Source organism: Equus przewalskii, chromosome 11 (assembly GCF_037783145.1).
Source record: "Equus przewalskii isolate Varuska chromosome 11, EquPr2, whole genome shotgun sequence".
NCBI classification, from domain to species: Eukaryota; Metazoa; Chordata; class Mammalia; order Perissodactyla; family Equidae; genus Equus; species Equus przewalskii.
Window position 1 is genome coordinate 18,415,221 of NC_091841.1, and position 16,028 is coordinate 18,431,248.

Below are 16,028 nucleotides of genomic sequence, written 5' to 3' on the forward strand. Positions count from 1 at the left end.
TCTGCTGTTTCATTCTTTGTTCCACTGGCAATAGTACTCACACATTTTCCTTTGGGTAACTACCTCTCCTGGATTGACATGGTGTGACTCTAGGGAGTTAACCTCATCAGGTGGATTCATGACTTCTTGGGCTCAAGTCATGAGTGGGGTTCAAGATCCAGGTCTCTGAACCTGGTTTCTCTCTTCCTGGAGCCATAGAGTGAGAGTCAATCTGCGTCCCTTTTTTGGCACTATTGGTAAAGTGATGCACTTTATATGGATTTAAAGCTCAAACTGCTTGCATTTACCAAGGAATTAATATGGCTGAGAATGAGGGCAATATGGAGAAGAACCAAGTTGAAGGTTGAGGAAAAATGACAAGGACCAGGTCTTGAAAAATTGACTTTAGCCTATTAGATCTAGTTGTGCTTAAAGGCATGTGTAGTTCTAGACTTTTTTTTTTTTTTGAGCTAATGAATTACCTTTTTAACTTAATTTTGGGGGAAATACGTTTCATTTTTTCTTAAACCAATTTGATTTGTGCTTGTCTTTCAACTCATGGAGTCATTACTGATAGTACTGATAGGGATACTTCTTTCAGGAGTCTAGTTCAATTTATTGAATCATGGGAGAAATAGGTCACTTCCAGCCTAAGTGATTGTGAAAAGCTTCTCAGATAAGAAACTATCTGAGCTGGACCTTGGAGAAATGAAAGAGACAGCAAGCATAAGAATCATGAGTAAGCTGGGTTCTACAGAGGTGTCATGTAAGGTGTTTGGTAAGTTGCTTCTTCTGAAGTAGAGAATATGTTTGGGAGAAGTAAAAGATAGAGTGGGGCCAAAATTTTGGCTGCCAGGCTAATGGGTTTAGAAATGATCCTATAAATAATGAAAGATCCACTAAAGGTTTTTAATAATGGTATGTGACCTTTTGAAAATTATCCTCCCAGGAAAATAGTTTATTGAGAGTCATACCTAATAAAAGTAAACATTGAGGGTTTCTCTTTGACACCCTCATTCACCCTTATTTTCCTTCTATAATCTCTTCTTAAGGAAATTTACCAGCTAATCTCCTAGCCTTCCATCTACTGTCTGATTTATCCTCTGTAGTGTTTTTAGATTGACCTTTTAAAAATATCTCGAATTGAGACACCTAAAAAGCCAGGGTTTTTCTCACCATGCTGATAAGAAAAAGTCAAACCACCAACAGGGAGATAATATTTGCAAACCATATATCTGGCAAGGGGTTAAATTCCATAGTATATAAAGAACTCGCACAGCAACAACAACAAAAAAACCCCATGAAAAAAATGGGCAGAAGATATGAACAAACATTTCTACAAAGGTGATACACAGATGACTAATAGGCACCTGAAAAGATGTTTAACATCACTAACCATCAAGGAAATACAAATCAAAACTGCACTAATATATCACTGTACACCTGTAAGAATGGCTATAATCACCAACACAAAAATAGCTAGTGTTGGAGAGGTTGTAGAGAAAAGGAATCTTCATCCACTGCTGGTGGGAATGCAAAATGGTGAAGTCACTATGGGAAACAATATGGAGATTTCTCAGAAAATTAAAACTAGGAAAACCATATGACCCAGCTATCCCACTATTGGGTATTTATCCAAAGAGCATGAAATCAACCATTCCAAGAGGCTTATGCATCCCTATATCTGTTGCAGCATTATTCAGAATAGCCAAGACCTGGAAGCAACCCAACTGTCCATAGACTGATGATTAGATAAAGAAGATGTGGTATATATATATGTATGTATATATATACACAATGGAATACTACTCAGTCATTAAAAGGACAAAATCATCCCATTTGCAACAACACGAATGGACGTTGAGGGTATCATGTGAAGTGAAATAGGCAGAACAGAGAAATACAAAAAGCATATGATTTTGCTCATACATGAAAGAGAAACAAACACATGGACAAAGAGAACTGTTTAATGGTTACCAGGGGGACGTGGGTTGAGGGGTGGGCACAAAGGGTGAAGGGGCACACTTATATGGTGCCTGACAAACAGTAATGTAAAACTGAAATTTAGCAAATATTTAGTGAGAACCTAATACTAGGCCAGACTCTACAAACAGTGTGACAAACCAAACAGGCAAAATTACTGTCCTCCTGGACCTCAGAATTTAATTTCCTGCTCTGTCCTCTAGCAATTCTCATCTCTTCTTTGGTGAGTCCAAGAGAAAAAATCTTGGGTGTTCCTGTTTTCCTATTCGGGATTACGTCTCCAGTTCTCCATTCTCTGCATGCAATAAGGCAGTAGCTGAGACAAAAACGTAAGTGATTTTGATGAGGCTGTATGAATATGAGGCCATGCGGCCCCACTTGAATCCTGCTCACGGCAGGACCAGACCAGGGCCAGCCAATCACCAGCTGTCAGGAGTCCAGCTGAGTGCTAGGAGCCTCTGTGACTAAAGCAGTCCTTCCTGAATCTCTGCACTAAAACAACAAGACTCTTCAAAGCCAAAGCACCAGTAGCTAATTGGGGTGTTTTTCACACAAACTTTGTTGAAATGATAAGGCTCCTTGGCCTTAATAACCATGGTCATTTAAAGGACATTCTTTTGAAAAAAGCAAACAAAATGAAGTGAAGCCCAGGGAGCTGAGAAAATAACTAACAGACACAGGTGACTACATTCCTGAGCAAAAATGGAACTGTTTCAACTGTTTCAGTTGAGCAAAAACTGAAACATGAACAATAATAATAATAGCAGCTGCTACATCTATTGAGTAACTCCAAGTATTATGCAATAGCCAAGCATAGTGCAATATATAACAATTTAACCATCTCTCCAAATTTATAAATAGAGTTTTTGCTCATCCTTTTTAACAGAAAGAAAGCTGAGGTACAAGGATAAGAATCTGGTGCAAAAACGCTCACCTTAGATTTTTCTGGCTCCAAAGTTTATGTTGTTTCCAGCATTGCAAACAGCCTCCCTGCCTCCAAAATAAAACCTGAGCAAATGTTTTAAAGGAATGGGTAGATATCTTTGCAGTCTAGTTGATATCCGAGCAGGCACAGACAGGAAACTAGCAATTCCAGAGCCCCTGCTATGCACCAAGTGTTGCCAATGGTAACACCAGAGGAGGGATGTGAAGGTCGTTAGCTACCTCCCTCGAATAACACACACGCATGCTTCCCACCAGTGTGTCTGCATTGTGTGTTATGACAAAATGACATGATCTCAAGATTACATGAGGTGTCTGCCATCTCCCCTGAACAAGCCCCTTACCTGTCACCAACAAACTTCCAACCAGACTGTTGCCCTCAAATGTCACTTACACTGAAATCCTGGAGCTATCATGAATTGATGTATTTAACACACCAAGTGAACCAAATGTACATATGAGGGCTTTGTGAGACTCCTGTCCAGAAATCATGGAAACTACTGAGGGTTTTTGTAAATACCATGGCACTTATGTTAATTGACTATAATCCTGAAAATTGTGCTTATTCTTTCATTGTACAGATAGGAAAACCAAACCCCAAAGAAGTAAGGGAATTTGCATGATGTTCTACTGATAATAAGTGGTAGAGCTGAAAAAGGATCCCAGGCCCAACCAGCTCCAAACTCCATGTTTTTCTTTCTTTCTTTGGTGCCCTATTTTATTTTATTTTTAAAAACCTTGCTTTTTTCCAAATTATAAAAATAGCATGTATTCATTTGTAGAAAATCTGGAAAATACCATGGAGAATAATAAGAAACAAACTTCAATAACATTATAGTCCAAAGAGAACTAATGCCAACATTTTGGCATTTTCCCCTCCAATCATATACTATTCAGTAAATAGCATTTTATCAAATGATTTCTTCACTGGTTGTATCTCAAACATGAATCCACGCCATTAAAAATTCTTAAAGCTTTGTTTTTAATATCTATATAATATTCAATATATGCATAATTAATCAGCCTTGTTCTTTATTGTTAGACATCTAGGCCATTACTGATTTTTAACAATTATTTTATCATTTTATTTTTTTTTGAGGAAGAGTAGCCCTGAGCTAACTACTGCCAGTCCTCCTCTTTTTGCTGAGGAAGCCTGGGCCTGAGCCAACATCCGTGCCCATCTTCTACTTTACACGTGGGATGCCTACCACAGCGTGGCTTGCCAAGCAGTGCCATGTCCACACCTGGGATCCGAACCTGTGAACCCTGGGCTGCGGAGAAGTGGAATGTGCAAGCTTAACCACTGCACCACTGGGCCGGCCCTGATTTTTAACAATTATTAATAGCACTAGAATAAAACCCTTAGTACATAAATCTTGGCCCGAGTTACTGCTCATTCACTTGGGACTGATTCCCAAATATGAAAATGGGCTTTTTCTATTATTTCATGATGCCTGTTGTCTTAAAATTAAGACCCTTGTCCTAACCCCACCTCCACCACCACCCTGGAATGTCTCTTTCTGCCTCTTTTCTAAACCGCTGAATCAAGTTGTTATTACATGTATATGTCTAGACACTTGGTTTGGAGAACAGAGTGGAAGGAGTTTGGGATTTTAATCAGAAAATCTGAATTCATGCCCCCGTTTACTTCTCACTGGCAGGATGACTCTGGCAGATACCTGAGATCTTCAGCCTGTCTTTTCTCACCTGGAAAATGGGACACTAATAGCACCTTCCTGAAAAGAACACTGTGTAAATTCAATCAGACACAGCATGTGACAAGGGTTGTGAAAATCATCCTGTGTGCTAGCAAATGTGAGTTGCTATTTTCTTTAGGCATATTGATAGATTTAGTCAGCTTTCAAAGGGAAGTAAAAGAGAGAAACTGGTTTACTGTTGATTTTCTTTTTGGGTAAACCTAAACCTGTCTTTGAAAAAATGTTTTTGAAGAAGATTAGAAACACTCACATGTTCAATTAAGAAATCTAAATATCTCCATTCACATGCAGGTCAGAGAGCAGGTGAAGCCAACCCAGCAAGACACCTAACAGGGCAGTCATGTGACCCGAGCCTAGCCCCTCCTTCCTGGGTCACACCACAACATTCAGCCCCACTGCCATTGGCCTCAGATACATACTAAGGGACATTTAATGAAGAAGGAGGATGCTACTAAGAGATCAGCCAAGAAGGAGAGAAGTGAAGAGAGACAGGTGGGCCAACCTCCCAGGAGAAAAGGGGACACAGGCTCCATCAGGGCAGAAAAGATTCAGGATAGAGAAGATAGAGGCCGGGAAAGTGTTTACTGTCAGGTTTGTGAGCAGACAACTAAGCTGAAATTTTTTCTGTGTAGGCATAACATGGCAATGGAATAAGAGGAGAGGAAAAGGGTCATTTTAATATTCCAGTCACAGGGGAGGATTAGAAATTTCAAGAGTCAACTCAGAAATCCCAGAGGTTCAGTGATGATGAAATTTGAGGAGAAATATGAGGGCAATGGGAGACTTGTAGGAAAGAGTCAGCCTTACCTGTATGAAAAACCTCAAGGGAACTGGAAACCAGTAGGAAATGAGAAAGCCGAGGCTTCTGTAAAGCAGGAGGCAACTGGGAAGTGCTGTGACACACCCAGAAAAATCCTTAACACATACAGCTGGCAGGAGATCCAGAGACACAATCAGGAGTCTGACCAGTGGCTGGTGATCAATCACAAGGTCTACGACGTCACTGGCTGGGCCAAGAGGCATCCAGGTGGCCGCTGGGTCCTCAACCACTATGCCGGGGACGATGCCATGGTAAGGAACTCAAAGTTCTGTCCTCTCTGTCTTCCAGCTGCTGTGTGATTAGGACATTGGTTCTCTTCCCAAAAGTACTTCGAGAACTGTGCAGGCACCACAATCGCTCCTCTCCCCCAAAACCAATTTTTCAGGATTCCTATCCAACAGGAATTTGGGTGCAAATTAAGCCTTAAGATCTAGCACTAGTTTGGGGATGGACTCAGAAGTTGTGGATAGCATGTTTGTGTCTTCTGAGTTTTGTTGTGTTCTTGACATTTTGTTTCCTTTTGAAGTGGAGTCACTTTTTTTGTAACAAGAAATTTACCAATAGGTGATTAAAATCCAGACAAATATGTCTACACACAAGTAAAAATTTCTCATACTCTTATAATTGGAGTGTCTAAAGTAAAGACAGAGGTTCACCTGTTAGGCATCAAAAGGTTAACATCAATGACGAAAACCTAGAATTACATAGGTTTTTAAACTTTCTAGAGCTCTCTTGCATCCTGCAGCTGATTCAGTGTAATACAGGTAATACAACGCTCTTTTACAGATGAAAAAATTGAAATGAGAGACATTACGTGACTGGCCCAAGGTCACCCAGCAGCAGATCTCAGATTCAAAACCTTTATCTTTCTGAAATTCTAGTCTTTCTACTTTTCTTCACTGCTTCTCCTCATCACCGTCCGCCACCAAAATGGCTAAGGAAAAAACAACTAGAAGTTTATTGGATGCCTAGAATACTCTAGACACATTCAAATGATTCACCTCACTTTGACCTCACCATGAGGAAGGTGGATATTATCCCATATTACAGAGGGAAAATTAATATTCAAAGAGGTAAATAATGTGTCATACAGCTAGCAAGTAATAGTGCCAAATTTGGAATTAGGTAGGTTTTTGACCAAAGAGCCTTTTACAGCTGAGTCCTTACCAAATTAAATTTCCATTTACTCTTTCATAGGGAGCTCTCTCAAACCCTTAATTCACTTAGGAATCTCTTTTACAATATTCTACAAGTAAGTTTGTTTTATCCCAGTTAGGAATTTTATTCTGCACATTGTACAGATAGAGAAACAGAGAATTAGAGGAGCCAAATAAATAACCCAAACTCTGAAAATAATATGTAATTGGGCAGAAATATAAAACCTGGCAGTTTTTTACTTTATTTCCTTTGTTTTCACAGTATAGTATATAAATTCTCCAGCTGGTTTCAAAGCATAGGATTGGAAACACTGATTCACTAAGCACTACTCTGCAAATGGTACTGCGCTAACAATAACAGACTAAGTATTCGCTGGGCAAATTTGCAAAGTAAGCAAGATTTTGTCTTTTGATGGGATCTGCATCTTTTTTCCACAATTCTCATCTCCTTTCTCTGGCCAGGATCTTCTTCTAGCTTTCTGTCTTGATTCTGCAGTCAGATTTATTCCTCCATGAACATACCTTGCTAGTTCCTCACCACTTCTGTCAGATCTGTTATTTCTTAAACAAAGTTCAACCTTTTCCTGGTAAAAGGAGCATGAGCTTGGAGCAAGAGAGAGGAGTATTGTGTGTGTCAGGAAGATACTTGCTGTGTAGGAATCCAGAAAGCTGAGGGTAGAAGAATCAAGGTGGAAAGCGGTTGTGCAAAAATAATAAGAGAGAGGGGCCAGCACAGTGGTGTTGTGGCTAAGTTGGCACACTCTGCTGTGGTGGTAGGGGTTCACAGCTTTGGATTCTAGCCATGGACCTGTACACCTCTCATTAAGACATGCTGTGACAGTGTCCCACATACCAAATAGTTGAATATTGGCACAAATGTTAGCTCCACGCCAATCTTCCTCACCAAAAGGAAATTTAAAAACTAAAATAAAAAAATAAAGGAAGAAGATTAACAAAAATAAAATGAGAAAAAAATACTACAGATCCCTGTCTAACCCATCCCATTATTCCCACAACTCAGAGATAATGTGGATAATGCTTTTGTGACACAAGTCAGACCACCATGAAAATAACTGATACACTCATTCATCTTGAGGCAGGTCAGCTGATAAATCTGTAATTTGGTGGTGACTTTCATCTCCCAGAACTTAGGAAAAGACCATGATACTGAATCCAATTCTAGTCAACAGGAGGAATTGATTAATAAAATCAAATCATCGGAACCTTAGGGAAAAATATCCATGCCACTTTAGAATTCATAACTTTAGAATGAAAATTCTGGGCATGGCCAGCAATGTACCTCAGACTTTAGGAATGTAAAGCCAAAAATGTTCATAGACAATCTACTCCAAAGGAAGGTGACTCAAGAAGAATGTGAAGGTGCAGGAGAATTCTGACAAGCACCACACTCCAGGGCTCCTCAGAGTATGGGGACCCTGAGCTTTAGAATCGGTTATGTGAACCTGGGTAATATATTAACAGGGTCTGAACCTCAGTTCCATAATCTTCAAAATGGCAATGACCTTCCCTATAACTGGTTTATGGTAAATATGACTAATGCTCATAAAATGATTAGCATAATGTCAGACACTTAATAAAGTTTATTAAATTGTAACTATTATTATTCATATCACCACTATCCGTACCTCAGCTTGTGAATTTTACATCCTGTTTAATACCAGCTTAGAAATCTGATTATATTTGTTGTCATCTGATTGGGAACAGAGGGGTCCTGGAAGGGTGGAGAGGCATCGTGCTCTCTAGTGAAGGGAGCAGAACATAAAGTCAGAGGGCATGAGGTCAATGCTTACTCTAGAACTTGAGGTGTTTACGGGTTGCACCCTGAAAGGCAAATATGGACCAAAGTATGGACTCTGTGTGCCAGCCCTGGACCCATGGCTGCATCTGCCCAGAACGAGTACCCTTTTCTTATTTACACAGAAATATTCTTCAATCGTCCATCCTCATCAAAGGTGAATCATAATACCTAAGTACTCTGTCCCATAGGGTCATTAATTCATTCATTCATGTAGTCACCATTCTAAAATCCTTATTAGGTTTCCAGCCTTTTTAAGGATAAAGAGTAGAGGTTTGGGAATGAAACAGTACTGGTTTGCATCTGGGCTCCATCACTAGGAATCTCCTGAGGAGGTTACTAAAGCTCTTGGAGCCTTGGATCCTTTCTCTGGAAAGTGGGAACAAGAATACCTTCATCTCAGCATTGTTATAAAAATCGGTGGAGATAAAATAAAGTGATCCTTTTGGTGCTTGGCACAGCTTAAACACTCAAAAAATGCCCCTCCTGTGTTTTATTATTACTTACTTCTCCTGAGATGGGTTGTAATTTTCTCCAAAGACCATACTGAGGGAAATAAGTTCATAAAAAAAAATTGGCATGTCAGCTCCTATTGTGGCACATATGAGTTGTCTGATTGTTTTCAAACTACATGATTTAAAGCTACTGACTCAGTGCCAAAAACTAGAGCCTAGGCCAGGTCTTCCTACCTGGAATAGCTCAACTCAGAAAATTCAGAAACAACCTATAAGACCAAGAACTGATTATATGGATCACAATATATCCACATGTTGGGCTATTTTGTAATCATTACAATGAGGATCAAGAAGCATTAGATGACAGGAAATACATACAAATAAATAGTCACAATATTTTTTTTTGGTTTTTGCTCAGAAATGCTTGAATTTAATCAATTTTTTAAGTAGGATATAATAACATATACACAACAATTGCAGTTTTCTTAAATAAATATGGCTGCATACTTTTCTTTTCCTTTAAGTCATTTTATTGAGGTAATATTGACTTATAAAATTGTGTAAATTTCAGGTGTACATTATTATATGTCAGTTTCCATGTAGACTGCATCATGTTCACCAGCAACGGATAAGGAAGCAGATAGATAGTTACCAGAGGGTAAGAGGTGTGGGGAAGGGCAAAGGAGGTAAAGGAGCCCATACGCAAATTAGCTGCAATTTTTATATGCAGCAATGGTGTGTTCCAGCCTCCCTGAAAGAGATATTTGCAGTCTGGTGATGTGTGTCCATGAGCAGCACGTTTGGAACAAAGAAAGCAGGTTTATGATCCTATGTGCTGAGCAGCCCAAACGTATCTCTGGACACCACACTCAAGGAGGGACACTGAGAAACTCAAGTTCTTTTTCATGAGAGTCAAAGCTCAATGTAATAGGGAATGAATGACAAAAACTTAGAGGAAATACAACAAAGTCCATTTCAACTATCTGGAGGATTGCATTGTGAAGGAGGGTAGAGCTGTGTACAGCTCCAAAAAAGAGAATTCCAAATTGCTTGGAATTCCAAATTGCTTGAAATGAGCAAAGCCAATAGAGGCAAGACTAGGGCAGTGGGAAGAGAGGATGTGTACAAATGTTACCGAACCTAAGGTGAGTTTGTTCACCCGTTGCACAGCAAGCCAATCTCTGACACTGGGTGTGGTGGAAGAAAGTAGGAATTTTATTTTTGTACAGCACTGAGCAAGGAGAGAGGGCAGCTAATGCTGAAATCCCAAACTCCCCAAAAAGCTAAAAAGAAGGGTTTTTATTTGGGGTTTTAGGTAGGGGATGGGGAGCATATGGCCTTGCTGGTCAGAGCTTTCCCACCGGCCTGTCTTTGGCCTTGAGGCACTTGCAGAGAGGAGGGAACTCATGACCTTTCTGGTCAGCAGCTTTCCCACCAGCCCGTATCTCTTTGTGGGAGGAGATAGTCCAGGTGCTTGTCCTTAACGGTGCCTGTCTCCATGGAGGATAGTGGATTCTGGAGCCAGGAAGCCAGAGAGTAAGCAGGGAATGAGTATTTTGGTTTTAACCCCATATATGCTGGGTTTAATGTGGGGAAACTGACATCAGGGTCGGTATCAACTCCCCCCTATTTTTTGTCCATCCCTCAATCTTGAGGGATTTGGGGGATGACCAATCTAGCTACTTCTTGCTGAAATGGGGCATAGGTTGTTTCATCTCATTGAACCAGTCTTTTAATAAGGCACTGATGCTGGTGGGCTCCTGAAAGTAGGCCTGTATCATGTAAGTAAGTAACCAGGTATTTAATAAGAAGTTTTTCTAGAGAAACACAAAGAGAAAAACAAAGTTAATGATTGGGGCAAATTATAAACCAGTTTCTGAGCCCAGGGGCAGCCAATCAAGATTCCTAGAAGTCAGGGTCAAAGCATCTTTTGCAGTTTGAAATGTCTCTGATGGTGTCATCGGACACTCAGGTAGCTTTCTGAGTGGCTTACACAGCAGTAAACATGAATCTCTCTTAAGTTTATATTGGGTCTTCCAGCTTCAGTTTGTAAGGCTTTAGGAAAAAGTGCAGATTTAGTTTTCAATGACTCTAAATGAAAATAATGGGGGAAAAAAAAACCCTGAAAATGTTAGTTTGGAGGTTTTTAGCCAGATATTTCAGGAGATGAAGAATTCAAGATCCAGTCCAGTTAACAGAAGTAAAACAAAAATTTTAAAGACAACTGAAAAAATTAAAATTCAATATTTATAAACATGTATTATAGTTTCTATTGAAACATAATCTTCCTCCCTAAAATCACCCTCAATTTCACTAGACATAGCCAAATTAAGACTAAGTGGTTCGCAAAATTAGTCAAGTTTTAATAAATTTGGCATAATTATTTACCTAAGTACAGCAAGAATAGTAATTGATCATATAGGCTCTTTTTAATCTGCTTTGCTGGAACCTTATAAGGAATCTCAGGTTGAACTTTAAAAGTCTCTCAAGGAAAGCCAGGCAAAGGACTTGTTATCACATTCTGCCTGCAGTACCTACAGATTTGGGGGAATCCCTCTCCTCGTGAGGTTCCCCAAAATATTGAGGTTCCTTGTACCTGCCAGAGGGAGCGACATTCTTTGCTCAACCTTACCAGGTTACAGAACCCATAAGCACAGTACCAGGCCAATATTTCCAAGTGGCTTTATTCCAGAATGTCAACCTTCATTCCTCAAAAGCTGTCTTGCTATATCCAAGCCTGTATGTTCTTTTAAAATATGATGTTCCAGTCAAAGCCTTGGTAATAAAACCAGTGTTTCCAATTGTGTCCTGTTAAAAGAAGAACAGATTCTTATTGGACTTATGCAAACAACTATATTGCCATAAGAATAAGAATACTTGCTTAGCAGAAGTCTTTGCATTTTGGGGGACTCAGATAGGGAGGAAAAGACAAATGTTTCAATTTTGTTTATAAATTGCTGCAAGACATAGTTCTTTAAGAGAATAGAGAAAAAGGTCTTCTTAACTCTGAAAAAAAAGCAAAATATTAAAAATCAGTAATATCTCAATTAAAAAGTCATAAAAATTATAATCACCCCTATCAGTTTATTCTGTCCTGTGTAATTGGTTCTTGATCTTAATTTTCTGTCGGCAGTTTGTGAGGTCATTAGTTTCTCTGTTGGAGTTCTGTAATTTTTACCCAGTTTGGTTTTACAATCTGAACGTTTATTGGAAACCTGTGTTCTAGAGTGTGAGAGTCCTTTCCATGAATTTCTCTGAAAATGAAACGTACTTGCAAAAACATCAGAGTAAAACAGCCACTGTTCATAAATAACAAAACATTCAAAAATGGTAACTGACAAAGGCATTTGACCATGTCTGTGATATATAACATTTTGAGATAATAACCAGGATTATAGCTGACAATCGGAATAGATCAGATAATTTTTAAAATATTTATGTCAATAACATTCATTTACATAATACCATTTAAGAAAGTTTATCATTACTCATTTGACAATGCTTCTCATGTAATTTAACATACAAAATAAGCCTTATTAGTTTAGCATTCTTTTCTTATAGGAAGAGAGCAAATTTCTCCAAGAAGTCCCAGGGGCCCTCTGAAAATCCCCAGAGAAACCTTCCCTCCTGTTCCAGGTCAAAAGAAAGCTTTTATAGAAAACTTGAATATTTGTATGTGGGGGGAAGCTTGTCAAAAGTATTAAAAGCTTTAAAACATTTTTTCAGATAGGAAACAAAGTTCACTGTAAAACCATGTTCAGGTATCTATTCAAAGTGACAGCAGAAACAGTCAAGGGGAAACAGAGTTAAAATAGTCAAAAAAAAAGCCTTTTTATAATCTTTTTATCAAGAAAAGTTAAAAAATTTAGGAAAATTAACGTTTTAAGAAAGAGGAAACCAAGTTTTAATTTTGTATTGGTTTACTTTTGACATATAAGTTTATTTACTTAATTGGATATACTTTAATCCTGGCCAACTTGACCATATATAAATCTCTTTAGGGTTTTACTTTTACAAACTTTTGGTTACTTTTTTTACATTCAGAATTTGTCCCAGCACTTTAGGACAAATTTATCTTTCTCAACTCAAGAAACAAAAATATTTCTATTCTTTATATCTTTTTACTGAAAACATATATTTTACTCTCCTTGTATACAGACATTTTAGAAATACATGTTTTCTCATAGAAAATTTCTCAGCATATATAAAACACATTTATCAATAAAACTAAGCATTTTTTAGTCTCTTTGATATAAGAAACCAAAGGCAGACAAATATATGCTTAGTAGTTAACCTTTAATATTTTATCTTATGTGGAAATTACCTAGCTACCCAATAAATTGTTATTATTTAACTTAACTTAGTAAAGCTATAAAATTTAAGTTTCCAAAAAGATTTCGGAACCTGTTTTTAAGTATGCAGATTATAAAACATAATTATTATACTTAAAACTCATACCCAGTATTAACAATTACTCTTAAAAACTTTATGCGACATTACAGCAGTTAAGTAGTATCCTCAGTTGCTTTAAATACATAATATAACTCCACAAAGGTGGAGTACACATATGATTGGTGTCATGAGTAAGCACACAGCCAAAATGGGCATCCCAGCTTAGCCACTTCTTTAAAAGGAAGTTTATGGATACCACTTTGTCTTAGCACAATATCAGCAAATAGTACGTCCTCAGTGAATGTCAGTGACTGTCATGGCGTGAGGATGAAAAGAAGAGAAGGAGAAGGAGAAGATGAACTGAGGGAAGAGGTGGGGGAAGAATAAAGAGAAGGAGGAGAGGGAGGAAGTGTCTTGGATGCTGAGCTAAGCAGTCTGCATTTTATCCTGACTGCATGTCTTCCTCTCCTTTGGCTACACATGACATTTCTCTAGCACAGCATCGCTCCCCATCCACAATCATAACAACAAAATCCACCAAGGTTTCTAAGCTGTTGATGAAAGTAAAATTATAAGTGCATCTCCTCTGGGTTGTCAAAATGACTTAAATAACCTGATTCTCCTTTGAACAATGGTTCAAACTGAAAAGTAGGTAGAGCAGTAAAGAGAGAAGTACCAAAGGGCTAATAGGTGAAAATAAGGCACGAGAAGACACTGCCTTTCTGAAAGCGCAGCCTGGCAATTAAGAGAAGAGTCATTCAAAGTGAAAGAAGGAGTCCAGGGAACATGTTGAAGGCCTGAGGAAGGCATGTGCAACAGGAAGGGAGAAGATTGGATAAGTGCCAAGGATATCTAGGAGACATAAATTATAATAAATGATGAGGGAATGGATGAGTAAACAGGCTGGAGGAGTCAAACAGACATGAATATCTGGCTTAGGTAACTTCACCATTCTAGTTAACCTTATTCACTCTATGAGCACCTTCTTATGAATAGGCTTGTATATAATTCTTCTCATACCATTTGAACATGGAGGACTCATTATATTCATTAATTCAGAAGTCACTCTCCATTAGGCTTTCAAGTTTAGGCATAAAATCTCTGGATTCTGTATTGAAGAGAAGATAGGTAATGAGTTCTTATCACTACAGGTATAAATATAAGAAACATAGCTATTATACAATGAGAATTTACTGTATGCAAATCAGATTCTAATTAGGTCACATAATCCTTACAAAAACTTAATGAACTGTGTTATTTTTATCATCACCCCCATGTTGGAGAAGACAAAATACAAGCAGGGACAGGTCAAGAGACCTGTCCACCGTTACACAGCTAGTAAGTGGCAAAGCCAGATTTAGATGTAGGAAGGCTGCTCCAGGGTACACTTTCTTAGTACTATGAAACACCAGCACTCCAGAATAATATCTATGGCTTCCACGTACTCAAGTCACAACCTTGATCATAGTTCATTTTTAATCTCTGCTGTCCCAAGTGCCATAATAGCAAGAAGTCTAACATCTTTCTCTTGGAGAAACAGCCTTCCCCCAAAACTATTTAAATTCCTAGGCTGGAAGAGAATATCTCTTACTTGCAAATATAAGCAGGATATAGGAACCACTTCTGCTTCTCATAGGTACTTGAAGTTGCTACCCAATGTGGGACCTGACATAGTAAATATAGTTGGTCAACTCCTTTCTGTGTCTGACTGTCACAAACCCTGCAGAGACTGCCTTGGTGCTTTTTAGGAAGAGTGAGAAGACTCCTTCAATAACAAACTTAGCCAAGAGTGTGCTACTTTGGACAACCCAGAGCTCAACGGCTTTGCTCCTAGGCTCTCTTATGCATTTGTTTTAAGCTACCATCATCAAATTTAACCTTTCTTCAGAAAGAACTTAATTCAAGAGTCTCATTCCCCTGGGCTTTTAGCAAGACACAAGAAGGAGACTTTGGTGGGAGATATGATTTGCACAGACAGTCTTGGTTGCTGCATGCCTCAGATAGTGTAAGCAACTTCCACACCAACCCTGATGTTGGACATTGAAGTTTCATCGTGGCCCATTAACTGAAGCCAACAATTTCTTCTGGTGCTCAATAAAATGATCAGTGATCTCTTTTAACACTTAGGGATAACCTGGCTACGTTGGACTTGCCTAGTGAAGCAGTGAATTCAGTAGGTGGATCTCCACCATGAGGTTTTCAGAGAGGGTTTCCAAGGGTAACATTGATAAACTTGAAGCATCAACCTGCAGTGAGAAACAAATCCTCTATAACAGAGCTGGTATTGGTTCTGAAGTTGGGCAGAGGATGAGATAAGGAAGGGGACTAATTTGTGGATAAACAGGTCTCTTTTAAGCCTCTAACAATCCTCTCTGATTTACAGGATGTCTTCAGAGCCACACACCCGAAGCTTGACATTGTGCAGTTGTACCTTAAGCCCCTGCTCATCGGAGAGCTTGCTCCAGGAGAGCCCAGCCAGGAGAGAAACAAAAATGTGAATGAGGTCTAAGGACTCAAGAGTATGGAGAGGATGGGGACAAGGTATATTTCACGGCCAACTTATCGTTTTCTGTGAGAAATCAGTCAACATGCCAAGGTGGACCTACCATAGCATGAAGGAGTGGATTCTGCATGTATCAAAAACAATGTCCTCTTCCTTAAACCCTCAGAGCTCTTAAACCTCTGTAAAACAAAGGAATGGAATTTTTGGTTCCCAACCAAACAGTAACTGCAGGTCTCTAAGCATCTGCTTGATGTCAGGCAAAT

General features: G+C 38.8%; 1 pseudogene; it reads left to right on the plus strand.

Annotated features, from left to right (window-relative positions):
* The first annotated feature begins 5,369 nt into the window (after nt 1–5,369).
* The window catches only part of LOC103561012 (fatty acid desaturase 2-like protein FADS2B), a 40,390-nt pseudogene continuing 29,731 nt past the window's right edge, over nt 5,370–16,028 (plus strand).